This window comes from Triturus cristatus, chromosome 1_2 (genome assembly GCF_964204655.1).
Source record: "Triturus cristatus chromosome 1_2, aTriCri1.1, whole genome shotgun sequence".
NCBI lineage: Eukaryota > Metazoa > Chordata > Amphibia > Caudata > Salamandridae > Triturus > Triturus cristatus.
In genome coordinates, this window is record NC_140580.1 from 119,773,374 (window position 1) to 119,801,369 (window position 27,996).

At 40.9% G+C, this 27,996-nt stretch overlaps 1 protein-coding gene across 1 annotated transcript in view; it reads right to left on the reverse strand.

The window, feature by feature from the left end:
• The window catches only part of LOC146866931 (importin-9-like), a 264,240-nt gene that overhangs the window by 160,905 nt on the left and 75,339 nt on the right, over positions 1-27,996 (reverse strand). The window lies entirely within an intron of this gene.

Here is a 27,996-nt window from a genome sequence, read left to right on the forward strand (position 1 = left end):
TTTGCAGATGATACCCTCCTGATCTCCAAAACCCCGGTAGGCCTGCAGAGCCTGCTATCTAGTTTTAAATCTTTTTGTGATGAAAAGGGGCTAGTCATTAACACTGGGAAAACGAAGTATCTAGTTCTTAACGCTCCGAAAAAGACAATTAAACCGTCAATTTTAGATGCTGTTTCTTTAGAGAGGGTTACTGAGTTAGACTATCTTGGTATCCGCCTCTGTGATTCGATGAGTTGGGAATGTCACTTACACAAGATGTTGCTGACTCATAAAAGGGTATTGGGTGTCCTTCTTAAAGAACAACGTGCCTCAACCCTAAAACCTATCGCACCAATCCTTGACATTTATAGGGCAAGGGGCGTCAGTGCAGTTTTATATGGGGCCGAACTTTGGGGGACACACAAGGTGGATCAGTTGTCTCGCTCGGAAAGCAAGTTTTTGAAAGATTTAATGGGGCTTCCTTATAGCACCCCAACCCTCCCACTGTTATTAGACATGGGGCTAAGATCAATTAGCGACCAGGTTAGGCCCCGCCCTCTACTTCTATGGGCAAGAATCTGGAGAGTTCCAGAGTTGTCTTGCTTCGCGGACGGCTTAACTGATGTGCTGGAGTCGCCGGGCTGGTCCAAGATCCATTGGTTGAGAGAAGTCAAGCGTCTTCTTCTCAACATGGGTCTTGGCAATGCCTGGGCTAATAGAACTGCTCCCCCAATATCTGTGCTAAAGAAATTATATTGGAATTGGGTAGCTGATAGCAGATCCAGTAATTCTAAATTGTGTAGAACTTCCTTGGACTTCCTATTAATAAAAGATTTGCCCCTTTGTGAACCGTATTTGGACATTGTCACTAAGCGCTGTGATAGGGCATTGTATTTTCAGTTTAGGATAGGCCTTCTTCCCGTTGGGGAACTTACCTCTAGGTGGAAGCACTCGACCCAAAGCACCTCTATGTGCCCATTTTGTGAACACAGGATTGAGTCAATCCCGCACCTGTTTTTCGAATGTTCGGCCTATGCCCTTCCCCGCAGTAGATGGTTAAAACCACTATGCAGAGAACTTGGGACAAGGCATTTTAAGGAGGCCTTGCGTGTCTTAAAAAATGATCCACGCCCACTTTATGCCTGCGGCATAGCCAAGTTCCTGGGTTGGGCCTGGCGTATTAGATCATCTAGGCGTTCTTATCTTGTTTAATTCGTTCTTAAATGATTTTATCTAATTTATTGGGGTCTTTTGTATAATGAATTGTATGTTAATGTACTGACTATTTTTATTGTCTCATTGTTTTGTGCTAAATGTACTGCTTTTTAAGATATTTTTTATATCGAAATAAAGCCTATGATGATCATGATGACGATAGAGATATCTCTAATAGAGATCGAGATATCTACAATAGAGATAGAGATATCTCTAATAGAGACATCTCTAATAGAGATAGAGACATCTCTAATAGAGATAGAGATATCTCTAATAGAGATAGAGATAGAGACATCTCTAATAGAGAGAGATAGAGACATCTCTAATAGAGAGATAGAGATAGATCTATCTATATTTATCGAGATAGAGATAGATCTATCTATATTTATCGAGATAGAGATAGATCTATCTATATTTATCGAGATAGAGATATCTCTAATAGAGATAGATCTATATATAATTATCTATCTCTATCAATATAGATAGATCTATCTCTAATAGAGATAGCTCTAATAGAGATAGAGATATCTCTAATAGAGATAGATACAGACATCTCTAATAGAGATAGAGACATCTCTACTAGAGATAGAGAGATATCTCTAATAGAGATAGAGGTATCTCCAATAGAGATAGAGACACATCTCTAATAGAGATCTCTAATAGAGATAGAGATATCTCTAATGGAAATAGAGATATCTCTAATAGAGATAGAGATAGATACATCTCTAATAGAGATAGAGATAGATATCTCTAATAGAGATAGATACATCTCTAATAGAAATAGAGATATCTAATAGAGATAGAGATATCTCTAATAAAGATAGAGATATCTCTAATAGAGATAGAGATATCTCTAATAGAGATAGAGACATCTCTAATAAAGATAGACATCTCTAATAAAGATAGAGACATCTCTAATAGAGATAGAGACATCTCTAATAGAGATAGAGACATCTCTAATAGAGATAGAGACATCTCTAATAGAGAGAGATAGAGATAGATCTATCTATATTTATCGAGATAGAGATAGAGATAGATCTCTCTATATTTATCGAGAGAGATAGAGATAGATCTATCTAAATTTATCGAGATAGAGATAGATATATCTCTAATAGAGATAGAGATATCTCTAATAGAGATAGAGATATCTCTAATAGAGATAGAGATATCTCTAATAGAGGTAGGGATATCTCTAATAGAGATGGAGATAGAGACATCTCTAATAGAGATAGAGACATCTCTAATAGAGATAGAGATATCTCCAATAGAGATAGAGATATCTCCAATGGAGATAGAGAGATATCTCTAATAGAGATAGAGACATCTAATAGAGATAGAGATAGAAATAGAGATATCTCTAATGGAGATAGAGACATCTCTAATAGAGATAGAGACGTCTCTAATAGAGATAGAGACGTCTCTAATAGAGATAGAGACGTCTCTAATAGAGATAGAGATGTCTCTAATAGAGATAGAGACATCTCTAATAGAGATAGAGATAGAGACGTCTCTAATAGAGATAGAGACGTCTCTAATAGAGATAGAGATGTCTCTAATAGAGATAGAGACGTCTCTAATAGAGATAGAGATAGACATCTCTAATAGAGATAGAGATAGACATCTCTAATAGAGATAGAGATAGACATCTCTAATAGAGATAGAGATATCTGAATGAATGAATGAATGAATGAATGAATGAATGAAAAAATATTTAATAAAGCGCACTGCGGCCAAGCGGCTTCCTGGCGCTGGGGACCTGGTCAGAGCTCACAGAAGGGATCCGAGGGACCTATGAAGAAAAAGCCTGAATGAAAAGAAATGTTTTGAGGGCTTTTCGAAAGTGGGTGTAAATGGGGATGGAGCGAATATGAAGTGGAAGGCTGTTCCAGAACTGGGGGGCCAAAACGGAGAGGCGAGTGCCACCAGTTCTGAGTTTGCGGAAACGGGGGATGTGCAGAAGAGAAAGAGAAGAAGAACGGAGGGTTCGACTAGTGACGTGGGATGAAATAAGGGAGGTGATGTAGGGAGGGGCAGAGCGGGAGTGAGCTCGAAAAGCGAAGCAGGCTAGTTTGAAAAGAGATCTGAAACGGATAGGGAGCCAGTGAAGAGATTTAAGAACAGGAGTAATGTGAGAGAATTTGGGAAGGGAGAAAATAAGGCGGGCAGCTTGATTTTGAATGGCCTGTAAACGTCGAGACTCGTAGGCAGGAATGCCCACGTACAGGCCATTCCCATAGTCGAGGCGAGAGATGACTAAAGCCAGGACTATGGTTTTGAGTGCATCAGTGGTGAAAAAGCGTGAGATTTTCCAGATGAGACGGAGGGAAAGAAAGCAGGAAGATACAACAGAGCTAATCTGACTATGCATTGTTAAGTCAGAACTAACTGATGCCGAGGGTGCGAACAGAGGGAGAGGGCGTAGGAGGGGGACCAAAAGAAAGGGGCCAGTGTGCTGGGGACCAGGGGTTAGATGAACCACCCGTGAGAACAAGTTCCGTCTTATCGGGGTTGAGCTTAAGATGGTTAGCGCTCATCCACTCGGAAATGAAGATTAAGGTGGAACTGAACTTTGGAAGAGATTCAGGAGAGGAGGAAAGATCAAAGACGAGCTGGAGGTCATCTGCATAGTTATACACAGAGACCCCCAGCTAAAGAAGAGAGGTGACAAGGGGACAGATGTAAAGATTAAAGAGAAGGGGGGAAAGAGAAGAACCCTGGGGAACACCACAGGTGACCGGACGGGGGGGGGGGGGGCAGAGAAACCGGAGAGATGAACCGCCTGGTACCTATCCCGAAGGAAGGATGCCAGCCAGGAGAGGGCCGCACCCCGAATGCCCGCTGCGTTGACACGGGCGAGAAGAATGGAATGGTCAACCGTGTCAAACGCAGCGGACAGATCGAGAAGGACCAGGGCTTGGGGGAGGTTGGAATCGGCCTTCCCTTTGAGTTCATCCAGAACCGCGAGAACCACTGCCTCCGTTGAGTGACCTGAGCGAAAGCCCGCCTGATGGGAAGCGAGAAGGCCATTATCCTCGATATACGAGGAGAGGCAAGAGGTGACATGGGTCTCGAGGATCTTAGCTAAATAGGGGAGAAGGGAGATGGGTCGGAAATGAGCAGGGAGGGAGGGATCCAGACCAGGTTTTTTTTTAGAATGGGGAGAACGACGGCGGATTTAAATGATAAAGGAACAGAACCAGAGGCCAAAGAAGAATTAAGTAGAGTGAGCGGGGGGACAGGAGAGTCAGTAAAAAGAGATATCTATAATAGAGATAGAGATATCTCTAATAGAGATAGAGATATCTCTAATAGAGATAGAGATATCTCTAATAGAGAGATAGATATCACTAATAGAGATAGAGACATCTCTAATAGAGATAGAGACATCTCCAATAGAGATAGAGACATCTCTAATAGAGATAGAGACATCTCTAATAGAGATAGAGACATCTCTAATAGAGATAGAGACATCTCTAATAGAGATAGAGACATCTCTAATAGAGATAGAGATATCTCTAATAGAGATAGAGATATCTCTAGTAGAGATAGAGATCTCTAGTAGAGATAGACATCTCTAATAGAGATAGAGACATCTCCAATAGAGATAGAGACCTCTCTAATAGAGATAGACATCTCTAATAGAGATAGAGACATCTCCAATAGAGATAGAGACATCTCCAATAGAGATAGAGACATCTCCAATAGAGATAGAGACATATCCAATAGAGATAGAGATATCTCTAATAGAGATAGAGATATCTCTAATAGAGATAGAGATATCTCTAATAGAGACATCTCTAATAGAGATATCTCTAATAGAGATAGAGATCTCTAGTAGAGATAGACATCTCTAATAGAGATAGAGACATCTCCAATAGAGATAGAGACCTCTCTAATAGAGATAGAGACATCTCTAATAGAGATAGAGACATCTCTAATAGAGATAGAGATATCTCTAATAGAGATAGAGAGATATTTCTAATAGAGATAGAGACATCTAATAGAGATAGAGATAGAAATAGAGATATCTCTAATGGAGATAGAGATAGAGACATCTCTAATAGAGATAGAGACATCTCTAATAGAGATAGACATCTAATAGAGATAGAGATAGAAATAGAGATATCTCTAATGGAGATAGAGATAGAGACATCTCTAATAGAGATAGAGACGTCTCTAATAGAGATAGAGATATCTCTAATAGAGATAGAGACATCTCTAATAGAGATTGAGATATCTCTAATAGAGATTGAGATATCTCTAATAGAGATAGAGATATCTTGAACAGAGAGAGAGAGCTCTCTAATAGAGATATAGATATCTCTATTCGAGATAGAGACAGAGATATCTCTAATAGAGATAGAGATCTCTAGTAGAGATAGACATCTCTAATAGAGATAGAGATATCTCCAATAGAGATAGAGACCTCTCTAATAGAGATAGAGATCTCTAGTAGAGATAGACATCTCTAATAGAGATAGACATCTCTAATAGAGATAGAGACATCTCCAATAGAGAGAGAGACATCTCTAATAGAGATAGAGATATCTAATCGAGATAGAGATATCTCTAATAGAGATAGAGATATCTCTAATAGAGATAGAGATATCTCTAATAGAGATAGACAGAGATATCTATTAGAGATAGAGACATCTCTAATAGAGATAGAGACATCTCTAATAGAGATAGAGACATCTCTAATAGAGATAGAGAGATCTCTAATAGAGATAGAGAGAGATCTCTAATAGAGATAGAGACATCTCTAATAGAGATAGACATCTCTAATAGAGAGAGATAGAGATCTCTAATAGAGAGAGATAGAGATATCTCTAATAGAGATAGAGACATCTCTAATAGAGATAGAGACATCTCTACTAGAGATAGAGATATCTCCAATATATCGAGATAGAGATAGATCTATCTATATTTATCGAGATAGAGATCTCTAATAGAGATAGAGAGATCTCTAATAGAGATAGAGAGAGATCTCTAACAGAGATAGAGAGAGATCTCTAATAGAGATAGAGACATCTCTAATAGAGATAGAGACATCTCTAATAGAGATAGAGAGAGATCTCTAATAGAGATAGAGATAGATCTATCTATATTTATCAAGAGAGATAGAGATAGAGATAGATCTATCTATATTTATCGAGATAGAGATAGCTCGATCTATATTTATCGAGATAGAGATAGATCTATCTATATTTATCGAGATAGAGATAGAGATCGAGATATCTCTAATAGAGATAGAGAAAGAGACATCTCTAATAGAGATAGTGACATCTCTAATAGTGATAGTGACATCTCTAATAGAGATAGAGATAAAGGTAGAGACATCTCTAATAGAGAGAGAGATATCTCTAATAGAGATATAGATATCTCTAATAGAGATAGTGACATCTCTAATAGAAATAGAGACATCTCTAATAGAGAGACATCTCTAATAGAGAGAGACATCTCTAATAGAGATATATCTCTAATAGAGATAGGGATAGAGATCTCTAATAGAGATATCTCTAATAGAGATAAAGGTAGAGACATCTCTAATAGAGAGAGAGATATCTCTAATAGAGATAGAGATATCTCTAATAGAGATAGAGATCTCTAATAGAGATAAAGGTAGAGACATCTCTGATAGAGATAGAGATATCTCTAATAGAGATATCTCTAATAGAGATAGAGATATCTCTAATAGAGATAGAGATATAGATATCTCTAATAGAGATAGAGACATCTCTAATAGAGATAGAGACATCTCTAATAGAGATAGAGACGTCTCTAATAGAGATAGAGACGTCTCTAATAGAGATAGAGACGTCTCTAATAGAGATAGAGACGTCTCTAATAGAGATAGAGACGTCTCTAATAGAGATAGAGACGTCTCTAATAGAGATAGAGACATCTCTAATAGAGATAGAGATAGACATCTCTAATAGAGATAGAGATAGACATCTCTAATAGAGATATAGATAGACATCTCTAATAGAGATAGAGATAGACATCTCTAATAGAGATAGACATCTCTAATAGAGATAGAGATATCTGAATGAATGAATGAATGAATGAATGAAAAAATATTTAATAAAGCGCACTGCGGCCAAGCGGCTTCCTGGCGCTGGGGACCTGGTCAGAGCTCACAGAAGGGATCCGAGGGACCTATGAAGAAAAAGCCTGAATGAAAAGAAAAGTTTTGAGGGCTTTTCGAAAGTGGGTGTAAATGGGGATGGAGCGAATATGAAGTGGAAGGCTGTTCCAGAACTGGGGGGCCAAAACGGAGAGGCGAGTGCCACCAGTTCTGAGTTTGCGGAAACGGGGGATGTGCAGAAGAGAAAGAGAAGAAGAACGGAGGGTTCGACTAGTGACGTGGGATGAAATAAGGGAGGTGATGTAGGGAGGGGCAGAGCGGGAGTGAGCTCGAAAAGCGAAGCAGGCTAGTTTGAAAAGAGATCTGAAACGGATAGGGAGCCAGTGAAGAGATTTAAGAACAGGAGTAATGTGAGAGAATTTGGGAAGGGAGAAAATAAGGCGGGCAGCTTGATTTTGAATGGCCTGTAAACGTCGAGACTCGTAGGCAGGAATGCCCACGTACAGGCCATTCCCATAGTCGAGGCGAGAGATGACTAAAGCCAGGACTATGGTTTTGAGTGCATCAGTGGTGAAAAAGCGTGAGATTTTCCAGATGAGACGGAGGGAAAGAAAGCAGGAAGATACAACAGAGCTAATCTGACTATGCATTGTTAAGTCAGAACTAACTGATGCCGAGGGTGCGAACAGAGGGAGAGGGCGTAGGAGGGGGACCAAAAGAAAGGGGCCAGTGTGCTGGGGACCAGGGGTTAGATGAACCACCCGTGAGAACAAGTTCCGTCTTATCGGGGTTGAGCTTAAGATGGTTAGCGCTCATCCACTCGGAAATGAAGATTAAGGTGGAACTGAACTTTGGAAGAGATTCAGGAGAGGAGGAAAGATCAAAGACGAGCTGGAGGTCATCTGCGTAGTTATACACAGAGACCCCCAGCTAAAGAAGAGAGGTGACAAGGGGACAGATGTAAAGATTAAAGAGAAGGGGGGAAAGAGAAGAACCCTGGGGAACACCACAGGTGACCGGACGGGGGGGGGGGGGGCAGAGAAACCGGAGAGATGAACCGCCTGGTACCTATCCCGAAGGAAGGATGCCAGCCAGGAGAGGGCCGCACCCCGAATGCCCGCTGCGTTGACACGGGCGAGAAGAATGGAATGGTCAACCGTGTCAAACGCAGCGGACAGATCGAGAAGGACCAGGGCTTGGGGGAGGTTGGAATCGGCCTTCCCTTTGAGTTCATCCAGAACCGCGAGAACCACTGCCTCCGTTGAGTGACCTGAGCGAAAGCCCGCCTGATGGGAAGCGAGAAGGCCATTATCCTCGATATACGAGGAGAGGCAAGAGGTGACATGGGTCTCGAGGATCTTAGCTAAATAGGGGAGAAGGGAGATGGGTCGGAAATGAGCAGGGAGGGAGGGATCCAGACCAGGTTTTTTTTTAGAATGGGGAGAACGACGGCGGATTTAAATGATAAAGGAACAGAACCAGAGGCCAAAGAAGAATTAAGTAGAGTGAGCGGGGGGACAGGAGAGTCAGTAAAAAGAGATATCTATAATAGAGATAGAGATATCTCTAATAGAGATAGAGATATCTCTAATAGAGATAGAGATATCTCTAATAGAGAGATAGATATCACTAATAGAGATAGAGACATCTCTAATAGAGATAGAGATAGAGACATCTCTAATAGAGATAGAGATAGACATCTCTAATAGAGATAGACATCTCCAATAGAGATAGAGACATCTCCAATAGAGATAGAGACATCTCCAATAGAGATAGAGACATCTCTAATAGAGATAGAGACATCTCTAATAGAGATAGAGACATCTCTAATAGAGATAGAGACATCTCTAATAGAGATAGAGACATCTCTAATAGAGATAGAGATATCTCTAATAGAGATAGAGATCTCTAGTAGAGATAGACATCTCTAATAGAGATAGAGACATCTCCAATAGAGATAGAGACCTCTCTAATAGAGATAGAGATCTCTAGTAGAGATAGACATCTCTAATAGAGATAGACATCTCTAATAGAGATAGAGACATCTCCAATAGAGATAGAGACATCTCCAATAGAGATAGAGACATCTCTAATAGAGATAGAGATATCTCTAATAGAGATAGAGATATCTCTAATAGAGATATCTCTAATAGAGATATCTCTAATAGAGATATCTCTAATAGAGATAGAGATCTCTAGTAGAGATAGACATCTCTAATAGAGATAGAGACATCTCCAATAGAGATAGAGACCTCTCTAATAGAGATAGAGACATCTCTAATAGAGATAGAGACATCTCTAATAGAGATAGAGATATCTCTAATAGAGATAGAGAGATATTTCTAATAGAGATAGAGACATCTAATAGAGATAGAGATAGAAATAGAGATATCTCTAATGGAGATAGAAATAGAGATATCTCTAATGGAGATAGAGATAGAGACATCTCTAATAGAGATAGAGACATCTCTAATAGAGATAGACATCTAATAGAGATAGAGATAGAAATAGAGATATCTCTAATGGAGATAGAGATAGAGACATCTCTAATAGAGATAGAGACGTCTCTAATAGAGATAGAGATATCTCTAATAGAGATAGAGACATCTCTAATAGAGATAGAGAGATATTTCTAATAGAGATAGAGACACCTCTAATAGAGATAGAGACATCTCTAACAGAGATTGAGATATCTCTAATAGAGATAGAGATATCTTGAACAGAGAGAGAGAGCTCTCTAATAGAGATATAGATATCTCTATTCGAGATAGAGACAGAGAGATCTCTATTAGAGATAGAGACAGAGATCTCTATTAGAGATATCGATATCTCTATTAGAGATAGAGACATCTCTAATAGAGGTAGAGATCGAGATATCTCTAATAGAGATAGAGACACCTCTAATAGAGATAGAGACATCTCTAACAGAGATTGAGATATCTCTAAAAGAGATAGAGATATCTCTAAAAGAGATATCTCTAAAAGAGATATCTCTAATAGAGATAGAGACACCTCTAATAGAGATAGAGACATCTCTAAAAGAGATATAGATATCTCTAACAGAGAGAGAGATATCTCTAACAGAGAGAGATATCTGTAATAGAGATAGAAGAGATATCTTTAATAGAGATACAAGATAGCTCTAATAGACATAGAGACATCTCTAATAGAGATAGAGATATCTCTATTGGAGATATCGATATCTCTATTAGAGATAGAGACATCTCTAATAGAGGTAGAGATAGAGACACCTCTAATAGAGATAGAGACATCTCTAACAGAGATTGAGATATCTCTAAAAGAGATAGAGATATCTCTAATAGAGATAGAAGAGATATATCTAATAGAGATACAAGATATCTCTAATAGACATAGAGACATCTCTAATAGAGATAGAGATATCTCTAATAGAGATATCTCTAATAGAGATAGAGATATCTCTAATAGAGATGTCTCTAACAGAGATTGAGATCTCTAAAAGAGATAGAGATATCTCTATCTCTTTTAGAGATATCTCTTACAGAGAGAGATATCTGTAATAGAGATAGAGACATCTCTAATAGAGATAGAAGAGATCTCTAATAGAGATACAAGATATCTCTAATAGACATAGAGACATCTCTAATAGAGATAGAGATATCTCTAATAGAGATAGAGATCTCTAATAGAGATAGATCTATCTATATTTATCGAGATGGAGATAGAGATAGATCTCGATAAATATAGATAGATCCATCTATATTTATTGAGATAGAGATCGAGATATCTCTAATAGAGATAGAGATATCTCTATTAGAGATAGAGATATCTCTAATAGAGATATCTAATAGAGATAGAGACATCTCTAATAGAGATAGAGACATCTCTAATAGAGATAGAGACATCTCTAATAGAGATAGAGACATCTCTAATAGAGATAGACATCTCTAATAGAGAGAGATGGAGATCTCTAATAGAGAGAGATAGAGACATCTCTAATAGAGATAGAGACATCTCTACTAGAGATAGAGATATCTCCAATATATCGAGATAGAGATAGATCTATCTATATTTATCGAGATAGAGATAGAGATATCTAATCGAGATAGAGATATCTCTAATAGAGATAGAGATATCTCTAATAGAGATAGAGATAGAGATATCTCTAATAGAGATAGACAGAGATATCTCTATTAGAGATAGAGACATCTCTAATAGAGATAGAGACATCTCTAATAGAGATAGAGAGATCTCTAATAGAGATAGAGAGATCTCTAATAGAGATAGAGAGAGATCTCTAATAGAGATAGAGAGAGATCTCTAATAGAGATAGAGACATCTCTAATAGAGATAGAGACATCTCTAATAGAGATAGAGACATCTCTAATAGAGATAGAGAGAGATCTCTAATAGAGATAGATCTATCTATATTTATCAAGAGAGATAGAGATAGAGATAGATCTATCTATATTTATCGAGATAGAGATAGCTCGATCTATATTTATCGAGATAGAGATAGATCTATCTATATTTATCGAGATAGAGATAGAGATCGAGATATCTCTAATAGAGATAGAGAAAGAGACATCTCTAATAGAGATAGTGACATCTCTAATAGTGATAGTGACATCTCTAATAGAGATAGAGATAAAGGTAGAGACATCTCTAATAGAGAGAGAGATATCTCTAATAGAGATAGAGATATAGATATCTCTAATAGAGATAGTGACATCTCTAATAGAAATAGAGACATCTCTAATAGAGAGAGACATCTCTAATAGAGAGAGACATCTCTAATAGAGATATATCTCTAATAGAGATAGGGATAGAGATCTCTAATAGAGATAGAGACATCTCTAATAGAGATAGAGACATCTCTAATAGAGATAAAGGTAGAGACATCTCTAATAGAGAGAGAGATATCTCTAATAGAGATAGAGATATCTCTAATAGAGATATCTCTAATAGAGATAGAGATATCTCTAATAGAGATAGAGATATAGATATCTCTAATAGAGATAGAGACATCTCTAATAGAGATAGAGACGTCTCTAATAGAGATAGAGACGTCTCTAATAGAGATAGAGACGTCTCTAATAGAGATAGAGACGTCTCTAATAGAGATAGAGACGTCTCTAATAGAGATAGAGACGTCTCTAATAGAGATAGAGACGTCTCTAATAGAGATAGAGACGTCTCTAATAGAGATAGAGACGTCTCTAATAGAGATAGAGACATCTCTAATAGAGATAGAGATAGACATCTCTAATAGAGATAGAGATAGACATCTCTAATAGAGATATAGATAGACATCTCTAATAGAGATAGAGATAGACATCTCTAATAGAGATAGAGATAGACATCTCTAATAGAGATAGACATCTCTAATAGAGATAGAGATATCTGAATGAATGAATGAATGAAAAAATATTTAATAAAGCGCACTGCGGCCAAGCGGCTTCCTGGCGCTGGGGACCTGGTCAGAGCTCACAGAAGGGATCCGAGGGACCTATGAAGAAAAAGCCTGAATGAAAAGAAAAGTTTTGAGGGCTTTTCGAAAGTGGGTGTAAATGGGGATGGAGCGAATATGAAGTGGAAGGCTGTTCCAGAACTGGGGGGCCAAAACGGAGAGGCGAGTGCCACCAGTTCTGAGTTTGCGGAAACGGGGGATGTGCAGAAGAGAAAGAGAAGAAGAACGGAGGGTTCGACTAGTGACGTGGGATGAAATAAGGGAGGTGATGTAGGGAGGGGCAGAGCGGGAGTGAGCTCGAAAAGCGAAGCAGGCTAGTTTGAAAAGAGATCTGAAACGGATAGGGAGCCAGTGAAGAGATTTAAGAACAGGAGTAATGTGAGAGAATTTGGGAAGGGAGAAAATAAGGCGGGCAGCTTGATTTTGAATGGCCTGTAAACGTCGAGACTCGTAGGCAGGAATGCCCACGTACAGGCCATTCCCATAGTCGAGGCGAGAGATGACTAAAGCCAGGACTATGGTTTTGAGTGCATCAGTGGTGAAAAAGCGTGAGATTTTCCAGATGAGACGGAGGGAAAGAAAGCAGGAAGATACAACAGAGCTAATCTGACTATGCATTGTTAAGTCAGAACTAACTTTGATGCCGAGGGTGCGAACAGAGGGAGAGGGCGTAGGAGGGGGACCAAAAGAAAGGGGCCAGTGTGCTGGGGACCAGGGGTTAGATGAACCACCCGTGAGAACAAGTTCCGTCTTATCGGGGTTGAGCTTAAGATGGTTAGCGCTCATCCACTCGGAAATGAAGATTAAGGTGGAACTGAACTTTGGAAGAGATTCAGGAGAGGAGGAAAGATCAAAGACGAGCTGGAGGTCATGTGCGTAGTTATACACAGAGACCCCCAGCTAAAGAAGAGAGGTGACAAGGGGACAGATGTAAAGATTAAAGAGAAGGGGGGAAAGAGAAGAACCCTGGGGAACACCACAGGTGACCGGACGGGGGGGGGGGGCAGAGAAACCGGAGAGATGAACCGCCTGGTACCTATCCCGAAGGAAGGATGCCAGCCAGGAGAGGGCCGCACCCCGAATGCCCGCTGCGTTGACACGGGCGAGAAGAATGGAATGGTCAACCGTGTCAAACGCAGCGGACAGATCGAGAAGGACCAGGGCTTGGGGGAGGTTGGAATCGGCCTTCCCTTTGAGTTCATCCAGAACCGCGAGAACCACTGCCTCCGTTGAGTGACCTGAGCGAAAGCCCGCCTGATGGGAAGCGAGAAGGCCATTATCCTCGATATACGAGGAGAGGCAAGAGGTGACATGGGTCTCGAGGATCTTAGCTAAATAGGGGAGAAGGGAGATGGGTCGGAAATGAGCAGGGAGGGAGGGATCCAGACCAGGTTTTTTTTTAGAATGGGGAGAACGACGGCGGATTTAAATGATAAAGGAACAGAACCAGAGGCCAAAGAAGAATTAAGTAGAGTGAGCGGGGGGACAGGAGAGTCAGTAAAAAGAGATATCTCTAATAGAGATAGAGATATCTCTAATAGAGAGATAGATATCACTAATAGAGATAGAGACATCTCTAATAGAGATAGAGATAGAGACATCTCTAATAGAGATAGAGACATCTCCAATAGAGATAGAGACATCTCCAATAGAGATAGAGACATCTCTAATAGAGATAGAGACATCTCTAATAGAGAGATAGATATCACTAATAGAGAGATAGATATCACTAATAGAGATAGAGACATCTCTAATAGAGATAGAGACATCTCTAATAGAGATAGAGACATCTCTAATAGAGATAGAGACATCTCTAATAGAGATAGAGACATCTCTAATAGAGATAGAGACGTCTCTAATAGAGATAGAGACGTCTCTAATAGAGATAGAGACATCTCTAATAGAGATAGAGACATCTCTAATAGAGATAGAGATAGACATCTCTAATAGAGATAGAGATAGACATCTCTAATAGAGATATAGATAGACATCTCTAATAGAGATAGAGATAGACATCTCTAATAGAGATAGACATCTCTAATAGAGATAGAGATATCTGAATGAATGAATGAATGAATGAATGAATGAAAAAATATTTAATAAAGCGCACTGCGGCCAAGCGGCTTCCTGGCGCTGGGGACCTGGTCAGAGCTCACAGAAGGGATCCGAGGGACCTATGAAGAAAAAGCCTGAATGAAAAGAAAAGTTTTGAGGGCTTTTCGAAAGTGGGTGTAAATGGGGATGGAGCGAATATGAAGTGGAAGGCTGTTCCAGAACTGGGGGGCCAAAACGGAGAGGCGAGTGCCACCAGTTCTGAGTTTGCGGAAACGGGGGATGTGCAGAAGAGAAAGAGAAGAAGAACGGAGGGTTCGACTAGTGACGTGGGATGAAATAAGGGAGGTGATGTAGGGAGGGGCAGAGCGGGAGTGAGCTCGAAAAGCGAAGCAGGCTAGTTTGAAAAGAGATCTGAAACGGATAGGGAGCCAGTGAAGAGATTTAAGAACAGGAGTAATGTGAGAGAATTTGGGAAGGGAGAAAATAAGGCGGGCAGCTTGATTTTGAATGGCCTGTAAACGTCGAGACTCGTAGGCAGGAATGCCCACGTACAGGCCATTCCCATAGTCGAGGCGAGAGATGACTAAAGCCAGGACTATGGTTTTGAGTGCATCAGTGGTGAAAAAGCGTGAGATTTTCCAGATGAGACGGAGGGAAAGAAAGCAGGAAGATACAACAGAGCTAATCTGACTATGCATTGTTAAGTCAGAACTAACTTTGATGCCGAGGGTGCGAACAGAGGGAGAGGGCGTAGGAGGGGGACCAAAAGAAAGGGGCCAGTGTGCTGGGGACCAGGGGTTAGATGAACCACCCGTGAGAACAAGTTCCGTCTTATCGGGGTTGTGCTTAAGATGGTTAGCGCTCATCCACTCGGAAATGAAGATTAAGGTGGAACTGAACTTTGGAAGAGATTCAGGAGAGGAGGAAAGATCAAAGACGAGCTGGAGGTCATCTGCGTAGTTATACACAGAGACCCCCAGCTAAAGAAGAGAGGTGACAAGGGGACAGATGTAAAGATTAAAGAGAAGGGGGGAAAGAGAAGAACCCTGGGGAACACCACAGGTGACCGGACGGGGGGGGGGCAGAGAAACCGGAGAGTTGAACCGCCTGGTACCTATCCCGAAGGAAGGATGCCAGCCAGGAGAGGGCCGCACCCCGAATGCCCGCTGCGTTGACACGGGCGAGAAGAATGGAATGGTCAACCGTGTCAAACGCAGCGGACAGATCGAGAAGGACCAGGGCTTGGGGGAGGTTGGAATCGGCCTTCCCTTTGAGTTCATCCAGAACCGCGAGAACCACTGCCTCCGTTGAGTGACCTGAGCGAAAGCCCGCCTGATGGGAAGCGAGAAGGCCATTATCCTCGATATACGAGGAGAGGCAAGAGGTGACATGGGTCTCGAGGATCTTAGCTAAATAGGGGAGAAGGGAGATGGGTCGGAAATGAGCAGGGAGGGAGGGATCCAGACCAGGTTTTTTTTTAGAATGGGGAGAACGACGGCGGATTTAAATGATAAAGGAACAGAACCAGAGGCCAAAGAAGAATTAAGTAGAGTGAGCGGGGGGACAGGAGAGTCAGTAAAAAGAGATATCTCTAATAGAGATAGAGATATCTCTAATAGAGATAGAGATATCTCTAATAGAGATAGAGATATCTCTAATAGAGAGATAGAGATATCACTAATAGAGATAGAGACATCTCTAATAGAGATAGAGACATCTCTAATAGAGATAGAGACATCTCCAATAGAGATAGAGACATCTCTAATAGAGATAGAGACATCTCTAATAGAGATAGAGACATCTCTAATAGAGATAGAGATATCTCTAATAGAGATAGAGATATCTCTAATAGAGATAGAGATATCTCTAATAGAGATAGAGACATCTCTAATAGAGATAGAGACATCTCTAATAGAGATAGAGACATCTCCAATAGAGATAGAGACATCTCTAATAGAGATAGAGATATCTCTAATGAGATAGAGATATCTCTAATGAGATAGAGATCTCTAGTAGAGATAGAGACATCTCCAATAGAGATAGAGACCTCTCTAATAGAGATAGAGATATCTCTAATAGAGATAGAGAGATATTTCTAATAGAGATAGAGACATCTAATAGAGATAGAGATAGAAATAGAGATATCTCTAATGGAGATAGAAATAGAGATATCTCTAATGGAGATAGAGATAGAGACATCTCTAACAGAGATAGAGACGTCTCTAATAGAGATAGAGACGTCTCTAATAGAGATAGAGACGTCTCTAATAGAGATAGAGACATCTCTAATAGAGATAGAGACATCTCTAAAAGAGATAGAGACATCTCTAAAAGAGATAGAGATATCTCTAAAAGAGATAGAGATATCTCTAATAGAGATAGAGATATCTCTAATAGAGATAGAGATATCTCTAATAGAGATAGAGATCTCTAGTAGAGATAGACATCTCTAATAGAGATAGAGACATCTCCAATAGAGATAGAGACATCTCCAATAGAGATAGAGACCTCTCTAATAGAGATAGAGACATCTCTAATAGAGATAGAGATATCTCTAATAGAGATAGAGAGATATTTCTAATAGAGATAGAGACATCTAATAGAGATAGAGATAGAAATAGAGATATCTCTAATGGAGATAGAAATAGAGATATCTCTAATGGAGATAGAGATAGAGACATCTCTAATAGAGATAGAGACATCTCTAATAGAGATAGAGACGTCTCTAATAGAGATAGAGACATCTCTAATAGAGATAGAGACATCTCTAGTAGAGATAGAGACATCTCTAATAGAGATAGAGACATCTCTAATAGAGATAGAGACATCTCTAATAGAGATAGAGACATCTCTAATAGAGATGGAGACATCTCTAATAGAGATAGAGACATCTCTAATAGAGATAGAGACATCTAATAGAGATAGAGATAGAAATAGAGATATCTCTAATGGAGATAGAGATAGAGACATCTCTAATAGAGATAGAGACGTCTCTAATAGAGATAGAGATATCTCTAATAGAGATAGAGACATCTCTAATAGAGATAGAGACATCTCTAATAGAGATAGAGACATCTCTAATAGAGATAGAGACATCTCTAATAGCGATAGAGACATCTCTAATAGAGAGAGAGACATCTCTAATAGAGATAGAGATATCTCTCTAATAGAGATAGAGACATCTCTAATAGAGATAGAGAAAGAGATATAGAGATAGAGATATCTCTAATAGAGATAGAGATATCTACAATAGAGATAGAGATATCTACAATAGAGATAGAGATATCTCTAATAGAGACAGAGATATCTCTAATAGAGACAGAGATATCTCTAATAGAGACAGAGATATCTCTAATAGAGATAGAGATATCTCTAATAGAGATAGAGATATCTCTAATAGAGATAGAGATCTCTAATAGAGATAGAGATATCTCTAATAGAGATAGAGATATCTCTAATAGAGATAGAGATATCTCTAATAGAGATAGAGGGCTGCTGGTGACTTTTGTGGACTAACTGGAGGATTTGCTGTCCTGCATCTCTGACCCTATTTCCCTGCTGTCTCTCCGTCCCCCGCCACCGCTATCACCATCAGCGGCCGCGGAGCGGGGACGGGACTACATCCCCCATCATCCCAAGCGCCTGGGGAGCCGCGTTGCCGTTTTCCCGCCAGGAGGGGCATAATAGATCGCTGCGACTGAGGCAGAGCGGGCTGCTGGTGACTTTTGTGGACTAACTGGAGGATTTGCTGTCCTGCATCGCTGACCCTCTTTCCCTGCTGTCTCTCCGTCCCCCGCCGCCGCTATCACCATCAGCGGCCGCGGGGACGGGACTACATCCCCCATCATCCCAAGCGCCTGGGGAGCCGCGTTGCCGTTTTCCCACCAGGAGGGGCATAATAGATCGCTGCGACTGAGGCAGAGCGGGCTGCTGGTGACTTTTGTGGACTAACTGGAGGATTTGCTGTCCTGCATCGCTGACCCTCTTTCCCTGCTGTCTCTCCGTCCCCCGCCGCCGCTATCACCATCAGCGGCCGCGGAGCGGGGACGGGACTACATCCCCCATCATCCCAAGCGCCTGGGGAGCCGCGTTGCCGTTTTCCTGCCAGGAGGGGCATAATAGATCGCTGCGACTCCCGCATCGCGGGACCGCGCGCGGGCTAAGCCCGGGCAAAGGGCGGGCCGTCTGAGGCCGTCCGAGGTCGTACAAGGTCGGGTTGGGCCACACTCCTTGCATCCAGCTACGCCCCACTAGATAAGTAGATATTATCATTACCATTAATCTCTTGCCTTTGGGGGACTGTGCTGAGTGTGTTGGGGTTCGATCTGGACTGAGCTCCCGCTTTTAATGTCAACTCGCTCCGGCAAAAGTTTGAGGGGGGGAGGGGAGGGAGATGGGGGGAGTATGATTGGCACCATGGATCGTTTTATTACCCGCGTGGCCAATGTAATCGACAAGGAAATTGGCATGGCTGAGCGCCGGTTGTCGCGAGGGCCCCTTGGTACTCGACGCTCATCGTTGGGACCGTTAGCTTTGGTGCCTTCACCTGAACGTAGCCAGGAGCCCCCTTCCCATGCCCCCTTTCCCCTGGACCATCCCCGGGTGGCAGCTCTGAGAGCCAATATAGATGACCTTGAAGTGCTGACAGATTCTGTACTTCAAGCGGAATATAATATGGCCACGGATCTAGTGATTAATGAGGCGGACACCATGCTTTCGCCCTTGGACAGTTCCCCTAACCATGTAAAAACAACTGCGGTTCCAACTTTAGTGGTTCAAGTGGAAACTCACCCTGTCCCTAACAAAAGGAAAAGGTTGCCTACCCCGCAGAAAGGTAACCTGGCCAAAGATTACAAGAGGCGTAGGCAGGCAGGTGCCAAGTTGGGTGGCCCTCACAAGAAAGTGGGGCGAGATTCTTGCCCGCCGCAGGGAGATTTAGAGGAGGGTTTACCAGGAGGGATAGCGAATACTGGTTGTGGAGTACCGCTTGGAGGCCTTTTAACACAACCACACCTGGTCTCTCTACTTGTAACACATTTAGAGAAAATGATGAAATCTTTACTTCTCCCAGTGTTGGACAAAATTGGGGGGCTCTTACAGCGGGTGGATAAAATGGAGCAGGAAACCCTGGATAATTTTTTCTCGCTAAAATCATTTATCAAATTACAGTTGAGAAATAGGGAGGCTGGCCAAGGGAGAGGGGATGACAATAGGGAGTCATATATAGTGCCTCAAAGTCCAGCCCTTACTACAGGCACCCCAACAGTAGTACCGGAGGTCCCTGTTTGTGCCCCACAGCCTACCCCTACAACTGTAGGGTCGGGAAAGAAGTCTGGTCCGCTAGTAACTAAAACCGCAAATAAAACCAAGCCCACTAAATTATCCAACAGTAAGAAGACCTGTCCCACAGCTTCTGGTATTGCTTCCAGTGATAATCCCATTACCCCTGCCCTTAAGCCTGCGGCTTCCAGCCTATCCATGATTCTAAACCCTGAAGCATCCAAACCTGTAAAGGCCTGCTCTCATCCTACAGGCGAGGGGTTAGGAGAGGGAAGGGTGAATAACGTCAATCTCCCCCCTGCCTGCCAGCCTTACGTAGCTGTTCTGACCGGGGTGCCTGTGCTTAGCCCGGGCAAGCGGGAGACCTTTGAGGATTTGTATAATAAGACCCTTTTTTGGTTCAAAGAAAATAGGCCATTGCCTAAACCTTTGGAGGGACGGATCTTACATGTTAGGAGAGTTGGTTGGATTGGTTCTAAACAAAAAACAATAAATGGGGATTGTATAATTGTGAATTTTGACGACCCAAGGGTGGCTAGGCATGTATGCAGTGGACCCCAGAGGATGTATAGCCCACTTGCCTGTGGGGGTCAAATTGATATACATGACCTTAGCTACTTCTATTCCCCTAACTTGCCTGGGAAGACAGTTGGTTTTTATGGGTGGGAGGAGAGGGACGGCAGCCAGTTCTGTGGGACCCTCCTCCACCCTAGTTTTTCTGACAGGCCTCCATACCAGCCACGAGATTGGCTTTTACAACAGTATTGACATCCTACCTGCCCAATATGGGAAACACACTGTGAGGTAATAGAGGAGTTGCCAAACATTAGCCAACCGATTAGTGTGGATTTGGTGAGGTCTCCCTTTTGTACTCCATCTAATATAAATCCCCCTAGGGAACAATTGCAATCGCTTTTGCCATGTCCCAAACCACTTGCCCAGTCCTCCCTAATTAAGGCTACTTTGAAGGAGGTAATTACACCTAAAGTGACCATGTTGTTACCGACAATTGAGGCAATTGCAACTACTGCTAGCGCCCCCCTCATCAGTAATTTGGAGTTGGGGTGGGAGGAGGAGGCCAGTGCCCCATTAAAGGTTGTTAGTTGGAATATAGCAGGACTCGGACGGAATTTAGGTTTGCCAGATTGGAATGCCATGATTGAATCATATGGGATCTGTTTGTTCCAGGAGACTTGGTCCCTGGAACCTCAATATAAGATGGGCTATACCACCTATTCTGTCCCCGCCATACGCCCAAAGGGAGGGAAAGGCCGTCCCTCGGGAGGGCTGACAATCTGGGTGAATATTTCCCTGCGTTACTCTATCAAACTTATTACTACGAAGTCTCCTGATCTACAAAGGCTAACAGTCAGAGGCCCATGTGGTGGGAAAGTACTTGAAATTTTGAACATTTACGTCAGAGGAGCACGGGGGGGTTCTTCTACGTTATCCTCAACTGGCCTTGATGAGGAACTCAGAAATATCAAATCTGATGCCTTCATCTTGTTAGCGGGGGATTTTAATTGTACGTATGAACCCCTTGCCCTGGACGATGTGTTGGGTAATAGAGAAGATGATAATAGGAGAGGTATCCCAACATTGCAAATCCCACCAATCAGGAGATGGAATCAAGGTGTTATTGATTTCAATGCACTCTGTATGGAGTATGATCTTAGAGCTACCAATGGCAGATCCAACTCAGACCAAATGGGGGCCCACACGTTCAACAGAGTGGGCCATTCCTCACGGATTGACTACATTCTGCTGAACTACTGTTTATGGCCCTACTTGTTGGATATGGTGGTCTTGCCGTCTACTGATAGCGACCATAATCCATTGTCTTTATCCCTGCGCCCCCCTTGGTTGGGCCACTCCCCACTTCGCTTCCCTCACACGTGGAGAGTTACACATGAAGTATGCCCTTCAAATTGTGGTAGGCATTTAAAATGGAACAACTTTGCTGCCAGGGAGTGCAAGATACAGGAGGCAAACTTAATAATGTCAAATGTTCCTCAACGTCTAGATTCTCCCCTCCCTAGTGCACAGGAGATCTCATTACTGTTTGATCAAACTACGCATGCACTAGGTGAGCTATTTTTAGTCCACACTGTGGGGAAGAAATCTAATACAAGAGGCGCCACAAAGGGCAATGTTGGGTGGTTCACTCCTGTCTGCCGAGAGGCTAAAAGGGAACTAATTAAGGCGGTTAAATCTAAGAACAGAGCCTTGATTAGTGCTGCAAGAGGCAACCAAAGGAGAATTATTAGGAGGCTAAAATAGCATGGGAGGACCAGTTTTGGCATGATTTAAAGGCCGCTAGCACAAGGAAGGACTCTAAGGGTTTTTGGGATTTACTAAGAGCAAGGGATAAGCCCGCGGACTCACTAATAACATGCAATATACCAGAGGACGCGTGGTTTGACCATTTTTTCAAACTCTATAATGTGGCTCTGAGTGCGGAGACATGTTCGACTGAAAGTTATTCTGTAGTACCCTGTGAATTCACTGAGGAGCATTTGTTCACTGTCAAGGAACTGGTGGGGGCTATCACATGCCTTGTCCCCAATAAAGCTGCAGGCCCGGATGGCTTGCCAGGGGATTTGTTACGTACCAACCCAGTAGAGTGGGCGAAACTTATCGCTGCTCTACTGAATGCTAGCTTCAGTGGGGCAACTCTCCCAGGCTCATGGAAGGGTGCTGAAGTTGTTCCCATCTTTAAAAAAGGGAGTCGGTCCGACCCCGTCAATTATCGCCCCATAAGCCTTTTAGACTCCTCACAGAAAGTGGCAGGCAAAGTGGTTTTAGGCAGGCTACTACAATGGATTGAGGAAAAAAGTATTCTTTCTGATTTTCAGGCCGGTTTTAGATCAGGTATGGGGACGATAGAGCAATGCTTTTGGCTTTTGATGCTCTATTGGAAAGTGGTTGTACTGGGCAAGGGCAGTCTGTATCTCGCTTTTATTGATTTGCGGACTGCCTTTGACCTGGTCCCGCGCAACCAACTTTGGGGTGTGCTGAATGACCTGGGTATTCCTCCCTACCTTCTAAGCTTATTGGTAAAGTTGCATGCCGACAACTTTGCGCAGATCAGGTGGGGTAACCAGGGCCAAAAAACAAATCGAATACCTGTAAATAGAGGAGTACGCCAGGGGTGTGTTCTAGCCCCCACTCTGTTTTCTTTGTATGTGAATGGAGTGGTGGACTTTCTATCGGAAGTTCCATCAGATGCACCATCCCTGGCCGGCAGAAGAATACCCACTCTCCTATTTGCAGATGATACCCTCCTGATCTCCAAAACCCCGGTAGGCCTGCAGAGCCTGCTATCTAGTTTTAAATCTTTTTGTGATGAAAAGGGGCTAGTCATTAACACTGGGAAAACGAAGTATCTAGTTCTTAACGCTCCGAAAAAGACAATTAAACCGTCAATTTTAGATGCTGTTTCTTTAGAGAGGGTTACTGAGTTAGACTATCTTGGTATCCGCCTCTGTGATTCGATGAGTTGGGAATGTCACTTACACAAGATGTTGCTGACTCATAAAAGGGTATTGGGTGTCCTTCTTAAAGAACAACGTGCCTCAACCCTAAAACCTATCGCACCAATCCTTGACATTTATAGGGCAAGGGGCGTCAGTGCAGTTTTATATGGGGCCGAACTTTGGGGGACACACAAGGTGGATCAGTTGTCTCGCTCGGAAAGCAAGTTTTTGAAAGATTTAATGGGGCTTCCTTATAGCACCCCAACCCTCCCACTGTTATTAGACATGGGGCTAAGATCAATTAGCGACCAGGTTAGGCCCCGCCCTCTACTTCTATGGGCAAGAATCTGGAGAGTTCCAGAGTTGTCTTGCTTCGCGGACGGCTTAACTGATGTGCTGGAGTCGCCGGGCTGGTCCAAGATCCATTGGTTGAGAGAAGTCAAGCGTCTTCTTCTCAACATGGGTCTTGGCAATGCCTGGGCTAATAGAACTGCTCCCCCAATATCTGTGCTAAAGAAATTATATTGGAATTGGGTAGCTGATAGCAGATCCAGTAATTCTAAATTGTGTAGAACTTCCTTGGACTTCCTATTAATAAAAGATTTGCCCCTTTGTGAACCGTATTTGGACATTGTCACTAAGCGCTGTGATAGGGCATTGTATTTTCAGTTTAGGATAGGCCTTCTTCCCGTTGGGGAACTTACCTCTAGGTGGAAGCACTCGACCCAAACCACCTCTATGTGCCCATTTTGTGAACACAGGATTGAGTCAATCCCGCACCTGTTTTTCGAATGTTCGGCCTATGCCCTTCCCCGCAGTAGATGGTTAAAACCACTATGCAGAGAACTTGGGACAAGGCATTTTAAGGAGGCCTTGCGTGTCTTAAAAAATGATCCACGCCCACTTTATGCCTGCGGCATAGCCAAGTTCCTGGGTTGGGCCTGGCGTATTAGATCATCTAGGCGTTCTTATCTTGTTTAATTCGTTCTTAAATGATTTTATCTAATTTATTGGGGTCTTTTGTATAATGAATTGTATGTTAATGTACTGACTATTTTTATTGTCTCATTGTTTTGTGCTAAATGTACTGCTTTTTAAGATATTTTTTATATCGAAATAAAGCCTATGATGATCATGATGACGATAGAGATATCTCTAATAGAGATCGAGATATCTACAATAGAGATAGAGATATCTCTAATAGAGACATCTCTAATAGAGATAGAGACATCTCTAATAGAGATAGAGATATCTCTAATAGAGATAGAGATAGAGACATCTCTAATAGAGAGAGATAGAGATAGAGACATCTCTAATAGAGAGATAGAGATAGATCTATCTATATTTATCGAGATAGAGATAGATCTATCTATATTTATCGAGATAGAGATAGATCTATCTATATTTATCGAGATAGAGATATCTCTAATAGAGATAGATCTATATATAATTATCTATCTCTATCAATATAGATAGATCTATCTCTAATAGAGATAGCTCTAATAGAGATAGAGATATCTCTAATAGAGATAGATACAGACATCTCTAATAGAGATAGAGACATCTCTACTAGAGATAGAGAGATATCTCTAATAGAGATAGAGGTATCTCCAATAGAGATAGAGACACATCTCTAATAGAGATCTCTAATAGAGATAGAGATATCTCTAATGGAAATAGAGATATCTCTAATAGAGATAGAGATAGAGACATCTCTAATAGAGATAGATACATCTCTAATAGAAATAGAGATATCTAATAGAGATAGAGATCTCTAATAGAGATAAAGACATCTCTAATAAAGATAGAGACATCTCTAATAAAGATAGAGACATCTCTACTAGAGATAGAGAGACATCTCTAATAGAGATAGAGAGACATCTCTAATAGAGATAGAGAGACCTCTAATATAGAGACACCTCTAATAGAGATAGAGATATCTCTAATAGAGATAGAGATAGAGACATCTCTAATAGAGATAGAGACATCTTTAATAGAGATAGAGACATCTTTAATAGAGATAGAGACATCTTTAATAGAGATAGAGACATCTCTAATAGAGATATCTCTAATAGAGATAGAGATAGAGATATCTCTAATAGAGATAGAGATAGCTCTAATAGAGATAGAGATATCTCTAATAGAGATGGAGATAGAGACATCTCTAATAGAGATAGAGAGATATCTCTAATAGAGATAGAGAGATATCTCTAACAGAGATAGAGATATCTCTAATAGAGATATCTCCAATAGAGATAGAGAGATCTCCAATAGAGATAGAGAGATCTCTAATAGAGATAGAGAAAGAGATATCTCTAATAGAGATCTCTAATAGAGATAGAGACATCTCTAATAGAGATAGAGACATCTCTAATAGAGATAGAGATATCTAATAGAGATATCTCTAATAAAGATAGAGACATCTCTAATAGAGATAGAGAGACATCTCTAATAGAGATAGAGACACCTCTAATAGAGATAGAGACACCTCTAATAGAGATAGAGACACCTCTAATAGAGATAGAGACACCTCTAATAGAGATAGAGACATCTCTAATAGAGATAGAGACATCTCTAATAGAGATAGAGACATCTCTAATAGAGACAGAGACATCTCTAATAGAGACAGAGACATCTCTAATAGAGACATCTCTAATAGAGATAGAGACATCTCTAATAGAGATAGAGACATCTCTAATAGAGATAGAGACATCTCTAATAGAGATAGAGACATCTCTAATAGAGATAGAGACATCTCTAATAGAGATAGAGACATCTCTAATAGAGATAGAGACATCTCTATTAGAGATAGAGACATCTCTAATAGAGATAGAGATAGAGACATCTCTAATAGAGATAGAGACATCTCTAATAGAGATACACATCTCTAATAGAGATAGAGATATCTCTAATAGAGATAGAGACATCTCTATTAGAGATAGAGACATCTCTAATAGAGTTAGATAGAGACATCTCTAATAGAGATAGAGACATCTCTAATAGAGATAGAGACATCTCTAATAGAGATAGAGACATCTCTAATAGAGAGAGATAGAGATAGAGATAGATCTATCTATATTTATCGAGATAGAGATAGAGATAGATCTATCTATATTTATCAAGATAGAGATAGATCTATCTATATTTATCGAGATAGAGATAGAGATAGATCTATCTATATTTATCGAGATAGAGATAGAGATCGAGATATCTCTAATAGAGAGAGATATCTCTAATAGAGATGGAGACATCTCTAATAGAGATGGAGACATCTCTAATAGAGACATCTCTAATAGAGATAGAGACATCTCTAATAGAGATAGAGATAGAGACATCTCTAATAGAGATAGAGACATCTCCAATAGAGATAGAGACATCTCCAATAGAGATAGAGATATCTCCAATAGAGATAGAGAGATATCTCCAATAGAGATAGAGAGATATCTCCAATAGAGATAGAGAGATATCTCCAATAGAGATAGAGACATATCTCTAATAGAGATAGAGACATCTCTAATAGAGATAGACATCTCTAATAGAGATAGAGATATCTCTAATAGAGATAGAGACATCTCTAATAGAGATAGAGACATCTCTAATAGAGATAGAGACATCTCTAATAGAGATAGAGATCTCTAATCGAGATAGAGATCTCTAATAGAGATAGAGACATCTCTAATGGAGATAGAGACATCTCTAATGGAGATAGAGACATCTCTAATAGAGATAGAGACATCTCTAATAGAGATAGAGACATCTCTAATAGAGATAGAGACATCTCTAATAGAGATAGAGACATCTCTAATAGAGATAGAGACATCTCTAATAGAGAGAGACATCTCTAATAGAGATAGAGACATCTCTAATAGAGATAGAGACATCTCTAATAGAGATACACATCTCTAATAGAGATAGAGATATCTCTAATAGAGATAGATAGAGACATCCCTAATAGAGAGAGATAGAGATAGATCTATCTATATTTATCGAGATAGAGATAGAGATAGATCTATCTATATTTATCGAGATAGAGATAGATCTATCTATATTTATCGAGATAGAGATAGATCTATCTATATTTATCGAGATAGAGATAGACATAGATCTATCTATATTTATCGAGATAGAGATATCTCTAATAGAGATAGAGATATCTCTAATAGAGATGGAGATGGAGACATCTCTAATAGAGATAGAGACATCTCTAATAGAGATAGAGACATCTCTAATAGAGATAGAGACATCTCTAATAGAGATAGAGACATCTCCAATAGAGATATCTCCAATAGAGATAGAGATATCTCCAATAGAGATAGAGATATCTCCAATAGAGATAGAGATATCTCCAATAGATATAGAGAGATATCTCTAATAGAGATAGAGACATATCTCTAATAGAGATGGAGACATCTCTAATAGAGATAGAGACATCTCTAATAGAGATAGAGATATCT